The sequence below is a fragment of the Nicotiana tabacum genome, chromosome 6, assembly GCF_000715075.1.
Source record: "Nicotiana tabacum cultivar K326 chromosome 6, ASM71507v2, whole genome shotgun sequence".
In the NCBI taxonomy this organism is placed as follows: Eukaryota; Viridiplantae; Streptophyta; class Magnoliopsida; order Solanales; family Solanaceae; genus Nicotiana; species Nicotiana tabacum.
The window spans coordinates 57,704,903-57,725,043 of NC_134085.1; positions in this window are offsets into that span (position 1 = coordinate 57,704,903).

Here is a 20,141-nt window from a genome sequence, read left to right on the forward strand (position 1 = left end):
ACCATAGCATCCTGGAGAACTAGGTAGCAATGAACCCCTCTAGATCTGAGCTGGGCCCACTAAAACTGCTTGGGCTGGAATCTCATCATCAAACTTAACCTGAGGCTCTGCCGCTGGTGCTGCTGCTCAGGGCTGAGCTCTGCCCCTACAACGGCCTCTAGCACGACCTCGACCTCGCCCTCTAACCCTCGTGGGAGCTGCTGTTGGGAGCTTGGGATGTTGATCAGTGGATAAGGAAGTGCGTGTTCTCTCCATCTGCGAAAGAATAGAGTAGAAATTCAATTAGCATTGAGAAATCAAACTACACGACAAGAAAGAATAGATGTGAAGTTTTTCCTAACTCTGTAGCCTCTAGGGGATAAATACAGACGTCTCTGTACCGATCCCCCAGACTCTACTGAGCTTGTTCATGAATTCTGAGACCTAAGTAACCTAGAGCTCTGATACCAACTTGTCACGACAGGGATTTCCCACCTTCGTGAGTCGTGATTGCACCTACTCGTGGAAGCTAGGCAAGCCGAGTGTTACAAATTCATTACCTCTTTTATTAAGCATGTTCAACAGTTCAAAATAATAAGTGATCAAACAGCGGAATAAATTAAATAACCAGAAATGCGGAAGACCAAAACTTAATAGCTTAACCAAACATCATTACGTGAATCCGAAGTACAATACTACCTAGAATTTAGTGTCACAAAGTCACGGACCATCTACGAATACTACAAATAAAGTCTGAATAGAAATACATAAATGTATCTCTGAATAAGTAAAAAAACAGAAGTAAATGATAGAAGGAGATGCCAAGGCCCGCGGACGTCTGCAGGACTACCTTGGGTCGCCTGTTGAACTGAAGGTAGCAACCTCAATGCGGTCCAAACGCTCTGGTACCAGTATCTGCACATAGTGTAGAGTGTAGTATCAGCACAATCGACCCCATGTGCTGGTAAGTGCCTAGACTAACCTCGACGAAGTAGTGACGAGGCTAGGACCAGACCACCAAATAAACTTGTGCAGTTAAATCATATTCAGTGGAAAATAGAAGAAGATATTCACAGTAAAGATGGGAGGGGGAAAGCATGTTGTGGAGAGTATCAGATAGCAACAGAATACCAAAGAGGAATGTAAAGAAACCAAAATTCAATGACTAACAAGAATAATAAAAACAAACACAGTATTCACTTTCATTTCTTTCTTGTTGCAGGCGTGCAACCCGATCCCAAATCATATAATATCGTGGCGGCGTGCCACCTGAACCTATTTCATGTGTTACCATGGTGGTGTGCCACCCGCTCCCATTTCATAAATTACCATGGCGGCATGCCACCCGCTCCCATTTCACATATTACTATGGCGGTGTGCCACCCGCTCCCATTTGATATATTACTGTGGCGACATGCCACCCGATCCCATTTCACAATAAACATCAATCATAGAAGAATCCCGGCAAGGGAACAAGAGTATAACAACAACATCCCGGCAAGGGAGACAATATCATAAACAATAACATCCCTGCAAGGGAGACAATATCATAAACAATAACATCCCGGCAAGGGAACCAACAATGATAATCATCATATTAGGCATGAATAAATCACAACGGAGTCACAACAATTACAATACTAGAGTTACAGGCATGCTTGATACCGACGTATAGATACTCGTCACCATGCCTATACGTCGTACTCCACAATTAACACATAGCAAATAAGACACGACTCCTAATCTCTCAAGCTAAGGTTAGACCAAACACTTACCTCAAACTTCCACGACCAACTCAAGCCTCAAACACCACTTTTCCTTTTAGAATTCGCCTTCAAATTACTTGTATATATCCCAAATTAATTTAACAACATCAATAAATACGAAAGAATTCATACCCCAACGCTTAATTATAGGTTTTCTATCATTTTTCCCAAAAAGTCAAAAATCGACCCCAGGCCCGCTTGGTCGAAACTCAAGGTTCGAACTAAAACCCGATCACGCATTCACCCACTAGTCCAAATATGGAATTAGTTTCGAAATTCGACTCCAAAACGAGGTCTAAATCCCAATTAATCAAAAAACTCTAACTCTACCTTAATTACTAATTTCTACCATAAAAACCCTATATTTTTGGATGAAGATTGATGAAATGCAATGGGAAATTGAAAGAAAAAGGTTTAAAATCATATACCAATGCTTTGAGGAAGAAATTGTTCTTTGAAAATTGCCTCAATGCTCTCTAGTATTGAAAATATGAAGTTATGGACTCAATCCCGATTTTGCTATTGTGATTAGTTCACTGGACAGGCCTTCTTTGCGTTCGCGAAGGGTCAATTGCCTTCACGTTTGCATTTAGTGGCTCGCGTTCATGGAGCTTTAGCTCCTCAAGCTGTCGCGTTCATGGGCCAGTGGCCGCGTTCGCGTAGAAAAAAAATCCCTTTCCCCCTGTCCCGACCAAAAGGCCTTCGCGTCCGCGATAGCAGGCCCGCATTCGCGAATGGTAGCACTTCCAAGGCTTCGCGTTCGCATCCTGGTTCTCGCGTTCGTGTAGAAGGGATTGTCCTTCAGCCTGAATTACCCTTCCCGTTCACGAGAGTCCTTCCGCGAACGCGAAGAACAAAACTCCAGAATACCAGAAACTGAAAACCTGCAACTTTTCCTAGTGTAAAAACATCCCGAAACCCATACAAAACTCACTCGAGCCATCGGGGCTCCATACCAATCATGCATACTAGCTCAAAAACATCATATGGACTTACTCGTGCGATCAAATCGCCAAATTAACATCTTTAACAACGAATTTAACATCAAAATCAAAGAAAAATCTCAAGAACACTTAAGTTTCAAATTTCACAACCGAGGGTCCGATTCACGTCATTTCAAGTCTGTTTCTTACCATATTTTACAGGCTAAACCTAAACACCATATAAGACCTATACCAGGCTCCGGAACCAAGATATAGGCCCGATACCATCAATTTCAAATACATTCAAATTTCCAAAATCTCTTAAAATTTCAGTTAAACATTTTCTTCAAAAACTCATATCTCGGGCTTGGGACCTCGGAATTAAATTCCAGGCGTATGCCTAAGTCCTATATTTTTCTACAGACCCTCCGGGACCATCAACTCATGGGTCCAGGTTCGTTTACCCAAAATGTTGATCGAAGTTAACTTAAATTCATTTTAAAAGTAAAATTTATCATTTTTCACAGATTTTCACATAATGGCTTTCCAGATACACACCTAGATTGGGCACGTAAATCGAGGTGGGACAAAAGGGAGGTTTTAAGGCCTTAGAATACAGAATTTATTTCTAAAACAAGTGATGACCTTTTGGGTCATCACAAACAAACAGTATTAATGCTTTAAATCACAAATGCCAAGACAATGACCCTAACAATCTTATTTGGAGTCTTAACCCTAGCGGTATATTCTCAACAGCCTCTTGCTACAAGCTAATTGATGATTAAACACCCTATAGCCTTACTTTTAAATAGATCTAAGACCTCAAATGTCCTAACAAGATTAAAATTTTCATATGTAAACTCTATCACAAAAGACTTCCTACAAGAGGCTACCTAGCAAAAATTGGTGTCAATATAAACCCAAACTTCCCAATATGCAAGGACACCACTGAATTAATATACCATATCTTATGGGAATGCACAATAGCTCAATCCTTCTGGCAACCAATATGAGTGACAATTAACAACCAGGGGAAGACTAATAATTAGTTTGAATTATTACGAGATTCAAGCCCTATTATAATATATAATTATATAACTTGGGAAGATACACTACCATTTGCTCTTTGGGCCATTTGGAACAATAGAAACCATAACAACCACAACAATACCAACACCCACATTAATGTAAGAAGGGTGCTTGATCAAACAATGGAATACACCTTTCTCACATCCAGGGTCTATAATTACAACAAAACCTTAAGGATTAATGTAAAATGGCAGCCCCCACCAAAAGGTTGGTTTAAGACCAATGTTGATGGTGCCTTTAGAAGCAACTAACTGGAAGGAGGTATCAACAGAGTCATTCTTGACTATAAGGGCCAATGGCGGATAGGTTACCACAAGAAAATTCAAGCAACAGCACCAATACAAACAGAACTTCAAGCATTTCGGCATGCACTTCAACTAATTATCAGAGAACACATATTCCTACTTGAAGTAGAAACTGATGCCACAAAGGTCATACGTTTTCTTCAGGATGATTACCCAACTTACAATAACTTAATTTATGAATGCAGGTGGTTAATGGACGAGGCATCCAGACAGGGGACAATCACATTGAAGCATATCTTCCGTGAAGGGAATATGGTGGATCATCTTTTGGCGAAAGCAGAACTAATGCAACATCGCTACAATAAATTATGTATCTTTGTTTTACCACCTGAATTTGTTATAGGTGTTTATGAGAAAGATCAGGATGGATATATATATGTTATAAGTTGTTGTAGGGACCAATGTGGTCATATGACTGCTTTAGGTAATGACAATGCCTTACAAGGCATAATATTATCCTATGATGACATATGTACTAATGACAATGTTAACGGGCATGAGACCTAGTTATGTTTAATATAAGTACCTTTAATGTTCAAAAAAAAGAATAAAAATCTCTTTTACAAAAAGAACATCATATCGTATAACAACATTGTATACGGTCAGAATCGAGTAGCCCGATTTCAAAGTCTCAGTTCGAGTCTGGGCGATTCGAAGTGGGGGTCGGACCTGGCTGAAGGACACACACCTCAAGGGAGAAGATCAGAGGCCTGGAACGACCTACATCGAGGGCAATGCAATCTCAAAGATACTAAAAAAATAGCGGGAATTTCTTAAGGACACGTGGATCAGGGCATAAATTAAAGGATAAGATTTGTACGAAATGGTACAGGTCCATACTAGGTTGTTATACACCTGTACTAATAGAATTATTTACCACAATTAGGAATGTACTATATTGGGTTTTTCTCCTCCTATATAATGGGGACCCCAATCATTTGTAAAAGATATCTCATTCTCTACAATAGAACATTCTGCTCTGCTTTTCTTGTTTACCATGCTCAACGATTGTTCTTCAGCTTTATTATCTTTACTCATTGTTCATACCTTATTGGCTCTTAGCTCGCCTCGAGGCCCTCGAGATAATCGAGCTCGAGGTCACCATTTCTCTAACTGCGCTAGTTTTGTTCATCAATTCTTCTTACTTAAACTTAATATTACTTGTATATTTACTGTTATTAGAATAAATCACATATATTTAAAACCACAAATTATCTTTAATTGTTACTCACTTTTTTCGAGGTAAATAGTTTGGCGCCCACCGTGGGGCTAAAGATAATAGTGATTATTTTAGTGCTAGTTTTCTAATAACACACGTTATTCTTCAAGCCTTTTCTTATTAAAGATTCTTTGATTTCAGGCTAAGATATGTCTAGCCCACAAAACGCACCTGCTCATAACAGTGAGGGACTCAGAGAAAATAGCGGTATAGGGGTTAGTGTGCCACCCATAAACCCTGAGGGAGTGCCAAATATGGATCAGTTGATATCATTTCACATAACGCTCTAAACACGGATGCAGGCATAGACCCCGTAAGGAATGCACACAAGGAAGCCCGAGCCGGAGACTAAGGAACGCCAGGAATGGAAGAAGGGGGAGTCAGCCTCCAAGTGATATTCGAGATGCTGCAAGCTCAACATATCACCATTGCTCAACTTTAGAGTCAGAATAGGACTCCAAACATTGATGAACCAGTGAACGCCCGACATGCTGAACCAGCACTTGAAAGGCCCGATGAAAGTGGCTCGGGAACTGACCCCACAATCATGAAAATGCTCGAGGAACTGACTAAAAGGATCGAGTTAGGAGAATATAAGATAGAAGATAATGATAAGAAGGTGGAAACTTACAATTCTCGGGTAGACCATATACCGGGAGCACCTCGAGTTTTGATAGGTCTAGATGCCAAAAAATTCATACAGAAACCTTTCCCCCCAAGTGTGGCTCCAATGCCCATTCCCAAGAAGTTTCGCATGCCCGATATACCGAAATATAACGGAACAACTAACCCTAACAAACATATTACTTCATACACTTGTGGAATCAAAGGAAATGACTTGAATGATGATGAAATCGAGTCAGTATTATTGAAAACGTTTGGGGAAACACTATCAAAAAGACCTATGATCTGTTATCACAACTTAGCTCCTAACTCTATTGATTCATTTGCTATGTTGGCGGACGCCTTTGTGAAAGCACATGCTGGGGCCATAAAGGTGGCCATAAGAAAATCAGATGTCTTCAAAATAAAACAAAGGGATGGCGAGATGCTAAAGGAGTTCCTGTCGCGGTTTCAGATGGAAAGAATGGAATTACCACCAGTCTCTGCTGATTGGGAAATTCAAGCCTTTATCTAAGGTTTGAATGGAAGAAGCTCGATTGCATCTCGACAGCTAAAGCAGAACTTGATAGAATAACTAGCTATGACATGGTTGGATGTGCACAATCATTATCAATCAAAATTAGGGTCGAGGATGGCCAGTTGGGAGCCCGCTTGTGCTCAATTGATCCTAACAGATTCGAAGCCAAGCCCCCGAGGGACACAGACCGGGGATCAAGATTCAACAAAGAATGATATCAACTATATGCCTATCAAAGGAATAATGGCCCGAGCCACAACACCTCTCGGAGTGATCGAAGAAGTGACCGAGGTCAAGGTTCTCGGGGGCTTATAAGAAAGAACGGGTTTGATAAGTACGCCGACCCCACTGAGGTCCCCCAATTATCAGAATACAACTTCAGCATAGATGCATCAGGAATCGTCTTAGCTATTGGGATAATCAAAGATACTAAGTGGCCCAAGCCAATACAGACCGATCACTCCCAAAGGAACGCGAACATGATGTGCAAGTATCATGGCACACATGGTCATAGAACGGAGGATTACAGATAGCTAAGGGAAGAAGTAGCTAGGTTATTTAATGAGGGCCACCTTTGAGAATTCCTAAGTGATCGGGCTAAGAATCACTTCAGGGAGAGAGATGCAGGCAGAAAGAATGAACCTGAAGAACCTCAACATGTCATTCACATGATCATCGGTGGAGTCAACGTCCCACTGGGACCTATATTCAAACGTACCAAAGTATCCATCACAAGGGAGAAACAGACTCAGGATTACATGCCCGAGGACACCCTCACATTTAGAGAGGAAGACATCGAGGCTTTATCTCAACCTCACAACAATGCACTGGTAATTTCTATCCTTATAAATAAAGTTCAAGTTAAAAGTGTTCTCGTGGATCTAGGTAGTTCGACAAATATAATCAGGTCAACGGTCATGGAGCATCTCGAGCTACTCGATCAAATCATATCGGCATCTCGGGTCTTGAATGGCTTTAACATGGTAAGTGAAATAATGAAGGGAGTAATCATCCTCCAAGTCAACATGGCCGGAACCATACAAGACACCAAATTTCATGTCATCGAAGGTGACATGAGGTATAATGCTTTGCTTGGAAGGCCGTGGATCCATAGCATGTGGCCGGTACCATCGACCCTTCATCAGATGATAAAGTTCCCGATGAATGATGGCGTGAAAATAGTATATAGAGAGCAGCGTGAAGCTAAGGAGTTGTTTTCAGTGCACAACTTGGCACTGGTATCGGAACCATCTACATCAAAAAAGTTGAAGGACGAACAAGTGGCCAAATAGCAATCACAGCCCGCGCCCGCGGTTGAGCCCGAGGGACAGGTGTTCGATGATCAGGTGGCTGAGGACGAAGAAGAAGATTTCCTAATCCCCCGAGCCTTCGTTTCCCCAGAGGAATTGGATGCGACGAAGTCCACGGTCGAAGAACATAAGCAGGCTGTATACGGTGAATCGGAGGGACCGATTTCTCGCCACTAAGGTGAATTCGAGGAGTCATATTGGTATCTCAAGGCTGCAGGATTACGGTCAAGATCCCTCCCCCGAGGTTCGCTCACGACCCAACAAAGATTCTGAGGGTAGGGAACTCCTGAGGCAAGCAACTAGCATCAGTAGAGTCTAGTATCATGCCTAGCCGTCCCATCCCCGTGTCTTTACATTTAATGCATTCTGTACTATGTTGTATTTCCCCCTCCTATATAAAGGGGATCCACGCCACTTTGTAAGGGGCTGATGTTGCTCCAACTATTCTCCACAAGATCAATAAGATCTTTCTCTTTCTTCTCTCTAACTTATCCGCTCTTACTCGCTCGTGACCATTCTTAGGATTTATTGCTTTCATACTTGTTCTTCATTTATTACTTGATATTGGCCATAAAGCCCCTTCTTATATTATAGTCTAACTGTTATCCCTCTCCCGATTACCCCCGATAGATCGAGCTCGAGCCAGATATCGACCCCGAAGCCCCTCATCGACCAGTCCGAAGCCCCGGTGGCAAGCCCCTCGGTTTGATTGTTGTTCCATTTTAGCTTGTATCTCTTCGTTAAACTTCATACTCTTAGCATCAACTGCTCTAACAACTAGTATGAAAATAGATCAAGTATTTTTAGAGTCCCATTTACAAATTTAATTGTTGTTTCCATTTTCACGGTAAACAATTTAGCGCCCACCGTAGGGCTAAAAATAATAGTGATTATTTTCTTGTTGGTTTCATTACACAAATGCAAGTTATCTTTCACACTTTTTCTTGTCCAAGATCTCTTGATTTCAGGTGGAAATGTCTGGCTCGGTAAATAGGGTTGAGAATGACTGCCTCGAAAATCACGGCGAAAATGATGTGGCTGTTCCAGTCATTGGCGCACCACCGCAGAACCCCGATAGCACACTTGGACCGATTCCAGCGGATGCCGATTTGCAAGACGCGTAGCAGGTCGATGAAACCTCACACACCGATGGAAGCATACAACATGGCGACCAATATGAACCCTAAAAAACCCAGCCTAAGAATAATAAGAAGTCAGTCTTCATGTTATTTTTGAAATGTTGCAGGCACAACAGTTGGCCATCGCTCAGTTACAAATCCATCTAAAAACTACCACCATAGCAGCACCGGAAACAGCTCCCCCAGTCGAATAGGAATCTGAGAGATCGAGCAATAACGCATTGGTAGCCGATCCAACCATCATAAAAATGCTGGAGGACCTTACCAAAATGATCGAGTCAGGCGAGAAAATGATAGCAGCCAACGATAAGAAGGTCAAAACCTACAACTTCAGAGTCGATTAAATCTCGGGTGCGCCCCCGGTCCTGAAGGGCATAGATTCGTAGAAGTTCGTGCAACGGCCATTCCCCGACGAAGCGGCCCCGAAACCCCTTCCAAAGAAGTTCAGAATGCTGGAACTCCCTATGTACAACGGTACCTCAGATCCCAACGAACACATCACCGCCTATACGTGCGCGGTAAAAGGCAACGACCCAAAAGACGATAAGATTGGGTCCGTCTTATTGAAGAGGTTCGGGGAAACACTCTCCGAAGGGGCCATGATGTGGAATCATAAACTCACTAACCATACCGGCAGATTCCTCTATAAAGGCACACACCAGTGCCATCAAAGCAATAACGAGAAGGCCCGACACATCCATGACCGAGCAAAGGAAGAACAAAATGCTGTGAGAATTCGCATCTCATTCCCAGATGGAAGAACGGGACTATCCCCAGTCTCAGATGATCGGACAGTACAGGCCTTCACTCAAAGCCTAAAAAACCAAGCCCGACGATCCCAAGGCAATTAAAACAAAACTTGATCAGGTACCCAACCAAGATCTGGTCGGATGCCCATATCCGGCACCAGTCGCATACCAGGGTCGTGGATGACCATCTGGCCCCTCGGGCTCAGCATACCCAAGCAGGCTCCTGGAAAAGAAACCAATGCCAAACAAAGAAAGGTACCGCCCATACGCCACAGATAGGATAAATGCCCCAAGGCGCAATCTACCTCGCAACGATCGGAGAATGGATCGAGGATAATATCCTCGAGGTATCATTAATAAATCCAGATTCGACGGGAACACAAGGCCAGCGAGGGTGCCTCACCTATCAAGATACAATTTTAACATCGTGGTATCAGACATCGTGTTCACCGTCAGCGAAACCGGGGACACCAGATGGCCCAGACCTATTTAGCAGAATACCTCTCAAAGGAATCACAGCTAGGTGTATGAATTGTATAACAAGTGCGGCCGTGGGTCCAAGGATGGCCATCGGCTCTTGAGGAAAAAAGCCAAGCCAGTCAACAAAAACCACTGCCAAGAACTAATGAGCGACCGAATTCAAGTTTAGTCCCAAGTAGGGAGGGCAGCCAGGAAGAACGAAGCAAACAGGCCACAGCGTATTACCACGATAGTGGAGGAGCGACGACACTTTCAAAGAACTCGTAAAAAAGAGAGCAAAAATGCTCGTCACCAGAGAAATGCAGATGTGGGGATATATCCCCGAGGACGCCCTTACAATCAGCAAAAAGGGCACCGAAACCTTGTCTCCGTCTCACACTGACACACTGGTAACCTTCTTCCTCACTCAGTTCATTTTAAATAAAACATGTGCTCATGAATTCAGGCGGCTCGATCAACACTGTTGGGTCGAGGGTGATAGGGAAGCTAGGACCGCCGGGTCAAATTATGCTCGCCTCTCGAATCTTTGGCAGATTCCAAATGGAGATCGTAACGACAAGGAGAAAGACCATTCTCTCAGTTTAGCATGACTGGCCCCGACCGGAACACCGAATTCCATATCATCAAAGGAGGCACAATGCATGGACACGCTGCGCGAGGTCAGTGCACCTTCCCCACACACAAAAAGGATGAGATTCTATGCAAGGGACGAAATTAAAACCATCGGCAAAAGCAACACGCGGCAAGGGGAAAAGTCCACATCACATAACGCATTGCCAGCACCAATATCTCCACTCTCGAAAGAGTTGAAGGGTAAGCGAACCATGTTTTTGGCCGAGCCGGATTGAACACAGCGGAGGGCTATACTAGAGTCCTCGCTCCAAAATGGTAGGGACATACCAGACCTCGGAACATCATCTGCGCACCCCGCGGTAAGGTAAAACTACCCCCTCCTTCGTTATTTTACACTAACCTGCATGCAGATACCCGGCTAGGGCGTCCAGAAGTGTTAACTCTACCCGAAGATTCCAAGGCCTAACAGCATCCTTCGCACTCTTTCCCCTCGGTTGGACATCCACCTTAAAGAAGGTCTCGCCAGTGAGGTTCTTAGCGGAGCGACGTGCCTCCTGGGAAGGATTCAACAAGCTTACCGGACTTTCTTCACAATCAACTCCATACCGGGAAAGGATAAACGAGATCCCAATAGGAAATCATGTACCGGGCCAAATGATCAAAGGAACCATGCCCGCACGGGCCGAGCTCACGACAATGAAACAACATGTATTTATGGCAAGCAATTAAAGAATATCTTTCAGCATCTCATACTCCAAAAAAGAAATATTTTAGCATGCTCGCGACAAGGATTCCCTCCATCGAATATGTCCCAAAATACTCGGAGACTTAGCGTCAATAATTAGTCACCCACACGACATCAGGGTCAGAAGTACGAACTCATAAGGTGCCAATGAGGCAATTCCGAACTCATGAGTAACGGTCTTCGGGCCTAAGCAAACTCGATGACTCGGAGAGTGACGTCAATATCCATGCACTGGAAAACCCAAGGCTGTAAGACCCCGAGCGGGCAGACTCGGTCTAGCCAAATTTATTTTACATAGCAACAACAACTGTAAGACCTTAACAAGCATGACAAACTTCAAGACCTTAACAAGCATGACAAACTGTAAGACCTCAACAGGCATGACAAACTGTAAGACCTCAATAGGCATGAAAACTTTGTAATACCTTACTACACAGATAAAACTCAATCCCGAAGTTTAGGCTATATGTCGCATTTATAAGACTCCTGAAATGGCATACCCTCAATGTAGACGCCTAAACTATTACTCGGGATGAAAAATGGCTCCGGCCAAATGCATATGACTGCAGTCAAAACGGCTGCACCAACCTAATTAATGCAACTCGGGGACACCCGACCGTCGCTAACAAAATCGCAGGCCTTTACTTTGAATCTACTTTGAAAAGAACCGGTTAAAACAGGCTACCCTTAATAGGCAAACGAGCTTCGACCATGTCAGCTCCAAATCACAAGGCTTCGAGCTACTCAGCCAACGAGTTAAACATTCCGAGGTGCTTGAATATTGCCGCTAACGACTTGAAATTGAGGTTCTTCCCGAATCGATGATGGGTCAGGCAAAATTATTTCAAAAGACCTTAACGAGAGGAAAACAAAGCCTACAATATGCCCACAGGCAAAAGCTTAAGAGCCATTGTCGCCAGCCAAACGAGCCTTAAGGCCGCACACTAAAAGGTTGCAATGACCAACAACGTAAGAGCTACCGTCGCCAGCTTGAAAATTGAAAACATGAGGAATAAATGAGCTCGAGTCGTAACCCGATTCGGAGACCGGATCCAAAATAGTTAACTATACATGCCTAAGGGCACATCGTAACTGCCATCGTCACTAGCTTCACAAGCCTTAGGGCCATATACATAAAAGGATCTGACCCAAGGCATAAGAGCCATTGTCGCCAGCCCGTGCAGACGTAAAACTTGAGGGTGAATTGAGCTCGAGTCGGAGCCCGACTCAGAGACTAAATCCCAAAGTGGTTAAAGTACATACTCCCAAGGGCAAAAAATAAAAGCCGCTACTACCAGCCTAATGAACATCAGGGCCATATTACAAGTTCAGAGATTTCTAACGATCCAAAGGTCGAATCGACCAAATTGAGATCTTGACGAACAAGAGTACAGAAGATACAAATTGCGGGGTTCCCCCTCTTATTTTTACATACTGGCAGTGAATCACAATCTCAATCTACAACATATTATGAAAGCTATATACACAAAGAAGAAGGCAGGGAATAAACGTTCCCCTCTTCGATAGCTACGGCCCAGTGGTCCCCTCCTCACCGTCTTCAGCATCGGAGAGAAGGAACTTGGCATTATACTCCTCCCCTTTGGCTTGATCGATCTCCCCCGAGATATCGAAACCCTTGGCATGAATCTCCTCGAGGATTTTCCTCTGGGATCTGCACCTCGCATACTCTTTACTATTGTTTACACGATCATGGGCCCTCTTTAGCTCAGTTTTGGCAATGACAGCGGTCCTCGAATAGGCCGCCACTTTTTGTCCTGCCCTGGTATTACTCATCACAACCTCGGCCCGGACATTCACTACCTTGGTTTTCGCCTTCAAAAGCTCGGACAAAAGCCTTGCGATCATTTTTGCCCGAGCAGAATCGTTCGCACGAATGACTTGGATTTGTCCCTCAAGAGCAGAAACCTCGGCCTGAGCCCTCTCTTTGGTCACAAAATGGGCACTCAGATGCGCCTGCAGCTCGAAGAATTCACATTTGACTCGGCCAACCTCGCCCTAGAGTTGTCCCAGCTCATCCTCCTTGTCCTTCAACTAAAACATCAAAACATCAAGACGCCAATATAGAAAGGGAGTGCGAGCTAGCATGAAATACAGGGTACCTGTTACTCCAGGCAGATCTCATGGATCTGGCTCCTATCCACCCCACGCCATAAGGAAATGAGCTCGCCTTCCTTTGCCGCACAAAGAAGCTTGAGGGATTTCTCCCTGTCTAGAGCCTCCCGCAACGGGGCCTCGCAATGAAGCAGATCAGATTTAAGCCTGCCGAAGGCCTACAAAAGAAAACTAGATAAAGAAAAAGAAGAGGGGAAAAGGAAAAGCGCGGGACCAGCACAACCTTACAACAGTCAAAACTCAACATAAGGTCAAAACGCTGAGCCTCGTCGAAGGCCGAAGCAACGTCTGACGGCGTACCACTTCCATAAGGTTACCGATCGACCGAATCGCTTCTTATTAACCGATGAGAGGGAGTCTCCTCATTACAAGACCTTTCACATCCCACAACGTCTTTTCTTTTATCAACAATCATTGATATTGAGGCCAACAATCTCTCCTCCTCCCCCAGGGGACACGACCTCACTTCGAAAGGACCCCCGACACCTGTGACAGTTAAATCAAATAAACCGGCAAGAAAAGCACCATTTTTTAGGAGGAAGAGCGCCGAGCACCTACCATGATGCCTCGCCTCCCATCTCCCTTTGGACAAATATCGCCACAGACACCTATCATAAATCAAGCAAGCTGATAGCTTTAGAAACCACTCGTCTAAATTAGGGACCTCACTAGGCAACCAACGAGTTGCTACAAATAAAGAAACAGAAAGATATCATTACGGAGCCAGCCTCCAGTCGAAACGAAGATAGTCCATATGCGGCACTTACGTGTGAAGTTCCATTTCTTAGGAAATGGAAAAAATTCTCAAGGAAGGATGTCGGTCGTTCGGATCTGAACAAACCGATTCATCCATCCCCAGTCCTTGCCCTCCTCGCTGCTGACTACAGGAGCTTGGGTGGATCGACGCTGAAGAGCAATAAGGCCCCGGTATCGCAATGGCCGATACAACCTCACTAGATGGCTGGGGGTAAACTCTATCCCGGCCTTGTCGGCAAAATATCTCATCGCATGTACTATTCTCCATAGGGAGGGATGAACCTACGCCAGTGTTACTTGATATCTCCGATAGAAATCGAGCACGACTCGGTCGGGGGAACCCGTCGCAAAAACATGATTGTATATGCTTAAAATTCCCTTAGCATATGTCATAACGCTCTCCTCGGGGGAAGGTACTTGCAAAATCACAGCTTCCCACCATCCGCAATTTTTTCTGATCATCTCGAGGTTTTCCTCCCCCACTGATGAAATGATCCTAGACACATGATCCCGATGGCCCGGAACATTGGGAGTTTCCTCGGCGTGACAGCTCTACTCGAGGCAGGGCATCCCGAGCCTCGCTCACCTGACGTCGGAGACGAGCCGCTGGCGCCAACCGAATGTGGAACACATGAGAAAATCCCCTCCACCCAATGATCGGACGAAGACGCAGCAGCCATCACTACGACAAAGTAGGGAGGGAAACAATAAGGATCTGGGCAAAAATATTTTGAAATAAGGAAGCGGAAGGACTAGCACAAAGCGCCAGGCTCTGCAGAAGAGACAACCTTTTCAAAATAGTAAATTCACCACTTGAGAAACAGATGAACAAATATATAGAGGCAAAGCAACAACTACCCGCCTACCTAAGAGAGCCAAATAATTCTGGTCACATTAACATCACCCTCTCCTAGGGAAGCGTAGTGGCGGAATCACCCCGACCCCCTTTTTTTATTATTATTGGATCATACGAATATTGTTACCCTACGCAACTCAAAAGCCAGCGGGACCTTGGGGAGCCCCCCCCGACATCATGAGCACCAGTCCGAGAGAAGCTGTCAATTAAACCCTGGGAGATGGTTGGTTCTAGGGTCCTAGTTGATCCGGGAGTAGGATCCGAAGGGCCGAAGCCGAGAGGCAAAAGCTAAAACGCGAAAGCAAAGGGGCAAGGAGACTAAAAAAAGAGGGGAAGAGAAGGATTGACAGAATGAAAACCCCTTTTTTTTTACATTGTCAAAAAGAAAAACATATTTACACAACCCATTCTCCCAAGAGCAGCATACAAGGGGAAAAGGAAGGGATACAAAATGACTCGGAGACTACTCCATATCGCTATTATCTTCGCACTCATCAGGGGCAACTAAAAGTGCCGGTTCTTCCTCCACTCCACGGGCCGCCTTGAGATCAGCTGACAGGTCGATACCTCTGACTCCGATTTCCTCCAGGGTCTCTCTCCTCGCCTCTTCCTTAGCATGCTTAATAGCTTGGGTTAGTTTCTTCCGAGCCTCTATTGATATGTTATAAGCTATTTTATACGTCGTAGTCGTATCCTCCTGATAAGTGACAACATTTCATTTGACCTCGGACATAGCCACAGCCAAGACAACAATCTCCCTGCGAGCATCCTCGAGAAGATCCTGGGATTTCGTCAACTCCCTTGCCGCTATTTCATTTCGCTCCCTCAGCCTAGAGATCTCCATATTCAGTTGATTAATTTGTGAGCCACTCTTCTCGACCTGTGTAAGAAAGGTGAGCCAGTATATATGGGAATACGGAATAAAAGTCGGGAACGAGCAAGGCAAAGTACATGAGCAGCAAGATTATCCTTCTCTCGGAGCGCCGTTTCCAAAGCGACCCGAAGTTCTCCCAGTTCTTTCCCTCCCCGGGCAGAGCGAGCCTCCAAATCCCGCAGCTTTGAGGTAGCTTCCTTACATTCCTTTTTATGATAAGAAATTTCCCCATGGAGCCGACGGATGGCATGATCGTACATCTTATTGCACTACGGCATAGCGGAAAAGTTAGAAAGACGAAGAATGACGTTCGAGGACGAAAGAAATGCACGAGAAATGGCTATCACCTGTTTCATGAGCTTCTCCACCGCTTTGATGGCACCGGGAATATCAAGATTGGCGCTATCACTAACACCATCAAAGATGTTGGCAATAGAGCCTCCCCCTTGGAGAGGAATCCTCATTGTGGCACCGATTATCCCTTGAGCATCCCGCAATTCCCCTGACGAGACCGGGAAGCACGAAAGGAAGTCGTTTAGATCGCCGACTTCTCCAAGTGGCAACCCACGTTCCTGAAAGGCTCCGATCCTCGACCCCTCAGGATCAGCAGCAACAATCCCCTGGGCAGAAACTGCATCGAATCCAGTTGCGCAATTTGAAGCTACATCAATATCCTCTTCGAGGGTCTCGGGCTCACAAGGCCGACCAGAGCCAGCCGTTCCGGACTCAGCAGCCTCTGGCCGAGGTGCATGCGAGGCTCTTTCATTCGACCTCGTTCTCCACTCTAGCAGGAATTTATTATCATCCCCTCCCTCGGTGTTAGTATTCGCCTCTGAGGCTGAAACAGAAGTCCCAACAGTAGCTCGTTGCTCAAGTGGCCTAGATTTTTTTGCCGTAGGAAGAACAACAGCTGCCCTGCTTTTCCTCTTCTTACTCGTGTCGGGCTCCAAAGCCCCTACTTCGCCACCAGGGGGCGGCCTCATCTCTATATTCTCTCCAAGACCTGCACCAGCGTAGTTACCGCGAGACGCTTTCACTAAGGGCTTAGAAAGAAACATAAAGTACAAGGCGTAGGCGATAAAGGAACCTCACCATGATTCTTTGCCACCCAATGCTTCTTGGCCAGACCGGTCCAAGATCGAACACGATATGGGAACTTCTCGTCCAACCGCCTGATCTATCCTGACAAATCTGGAACCCCCTCCGGGTACCAAGCAGCTACTGCAAAAAGCACAAAGAGATCACTATTTCGAAAGGAAGAATAATTGAAAAGCGGCTAAGGGAAAAGTTGCTTACGTCAGGTATTCCACCTCTCCAGAAAGGGCATCCTCTAGGCCCGGATGATGTCTAAGGTCTTTACCCAAATAAACCTGCTCATCCATCCTCGATCCTTTCCCTCATCGATGCTCGATAAAAAAGATTTTTTGGACCGATGATGGAGCCTGATTAAACCCCAATAAAATCGAGGGTTGTACATCCTGATCAGGTAATTGAGGGTAAAAATTTCACCCTCAACCCCTTTGGTGAAATGGCGAAGCATCAACACTATCCTCCAAAAAGAAAGGTAGATCTGACCAAGCGTCACCTGGTATCAGTCACAGAAATCAAGGATAACCGGGTCAATATCCAGGGGAGAGGACTCGGTAGAATTATCGGGACCCAGGGTGAATGGATAGGTGTACATGTGAAGTAAGCCAGCCTTATGGTCCGTTATATTATCATTGGGACCGAGAATCTCCACCCCCACTGCCTCACTCCATCGGTAATCCTTTCTCACCTTGGTAATATCGGTCACGAAGCTAACATATCGGGATACATGCTCGCACCTGCCCGTTGTAGACGAAGTGGCATCAACGCTAAAATCTCCTGACATATCTAGATCAGGTGGGGTACACTGTTCCAAAGAGGGAATCGTTGTGGTTTATTCCTTAGGTGATTAGGATAATGATACAACGTCGTTCCACTGGGGAACCGTCCTAGAAGTCCTAGCCATGTCAATGGTAAAAATTCTTCTATAAAAAGATGAAAGGATGTCAAATACAAAAGATTCTGACTCATGTGCTTGGAAATGGGGTGAAAGTGGGAAGTGTCAAGCAACCGATGCATTTATAAGAATTGTTTTGGGAGTGGAAAGGACGAGCCAATGGCAGTTCATGGGTTTCTCGATTATCACATCTAACGGCAGCCTTGCATAGTTCTCTGGAACATGGCATTTAATGCTCTTAAATGGTTGACGTCACGGCAATGATGGCCTCATGATGACGGTTCAAAATCGTTTCCTATTACTTCGTTCTAGAAAATGCGGAGACTATCTGTATATGGTGAAATCGGAGGGACCGATTTCTCGCCACTAAGGTGCGTTCGGGGAGTCATATTGGTATCTCAAGGCTGTAGGGTTACGGTCAAGATCCCTCCCAGATGTTTGCTCATGACCCAACAAAGATTCTGAGGGTGGGGAACTCCCGAGGCAAGCAACTAGCATCAGCAGAGTCTGGTATCGTGCCTAGCCGTCCCATCCCCGTGTCTTTACATTTAATGTATTCTGTACTATGTTGCATTCCCCCTCCTATATAAAGGGGATCCATGCCACTTTGTAAGGGGCTGATGTTGCTCCAACTATTCTCCATAAGATCAATAATATCTCTCTCTTTCTTCTCTCTAACTTACCCGCTCTTACTTGCTCGAGACCATTCTTAGCATTTATTGCTTTCATACTTGTTATTCATTTATTGCTTGATATTGGCCATAAAGAGCCTTCTTTAATTATAGTCTAACTGTTATTCCTCTCCCGATTTCCCCGATAGCTCGAGCTTGAGTTGGATATTGATCCCGAGGCCCTTCATCGACCAGTCCGAAGCCTGGGTGGCAAGCCCTCGGTTTGATTGTTGTTCCGTTTTAGATTGTATCTCTTTGTTAAACTTCATACTCTTAGCATCACCTGCTCTATCAACTAGCATAAAAATAGATCACGTATTTTTATAGTCCAATTTACAAATTTAATTGTTGTTACCATTTTCACGGTAAACACAGGTCATATTGATCGAGCATCTTCCAAAACAAAGGTATACCTGGGGACGGGGTTAACCCCTGAACTCAGGAAAATATTCATTCAGTTTCTTATCAATAATATTGTTTGCTTTGCTTGATCCCACTTAGATATGACAGGGATCCCACCGGAGAAACTACCCATCGACTAAGTGTCGCACCAAGATTTAAACCGGTGAAGCAAAAGGGGAGACCTTAGTCCGAGGTAAAGCATGCATTCATTAAAGAAGACGTAACCAAACTTCTCAAAATAGGATCAATTAGGGATGTAAAATATCCTGAATGGCTAGTAACATAGTGGTAGTCCGTAGAAAGGGGAGTAAACTTAGAATATGTGTAGACTACAAAGATTTGAACAAAACATTCCCTAAAGATTCTTTCCCATTACCTAACATTGATCGTTTGATCGATGCTATGGCCGGCCACAAGATCCTTATCTTTCTCGATGCCTACTCCGCGTACAACAAAATTCAAATGAACCTGGAGGACCAGGAAAGAACTTCATTCATCACGAAGTATGGTACGTATTATTATAATGTAATGCCCTTCGGGCTAAAAAATGCAGGAGCCACATATCAACGCCTAGTTAATAAGATGTTCAAACATCAAATAGGCAAATCCATGGAATTTTATATTGATGACATGCTAGTTAAGTCCCTGTGCGCAGAGGACCATTTGACCCATTTGTAGGTGACATTCGACATCCTAAGAAAGTACAACATGAAGCTTAACCCCGAGAAGTGTGCTTTTGGAGTCGGCTTGGGAAAGTTCTTGTGCTTCATGGTATCGAACAGAGGTATCGAGATCAACCCTGATAAAATTAAAGCCATTAAGGAAATCACCATGGTGAATAATGTGAAAGCCGTACAATGGCTGACCAAACGGATAGCTGCCCTAGGTCGATTTATCTCGAGGTCATCAGATCGGAGCCATCACTTCTTTTCCCTACTAAAAAAAGAAGAACGACTTCGCACAGACTCCGGAGTGCCAAAGAAACTCGGAAGAATTAAAATGGTATCTCTCAAGCCCTCCCCTGCTCCATACTCCAAAGGAGGATGA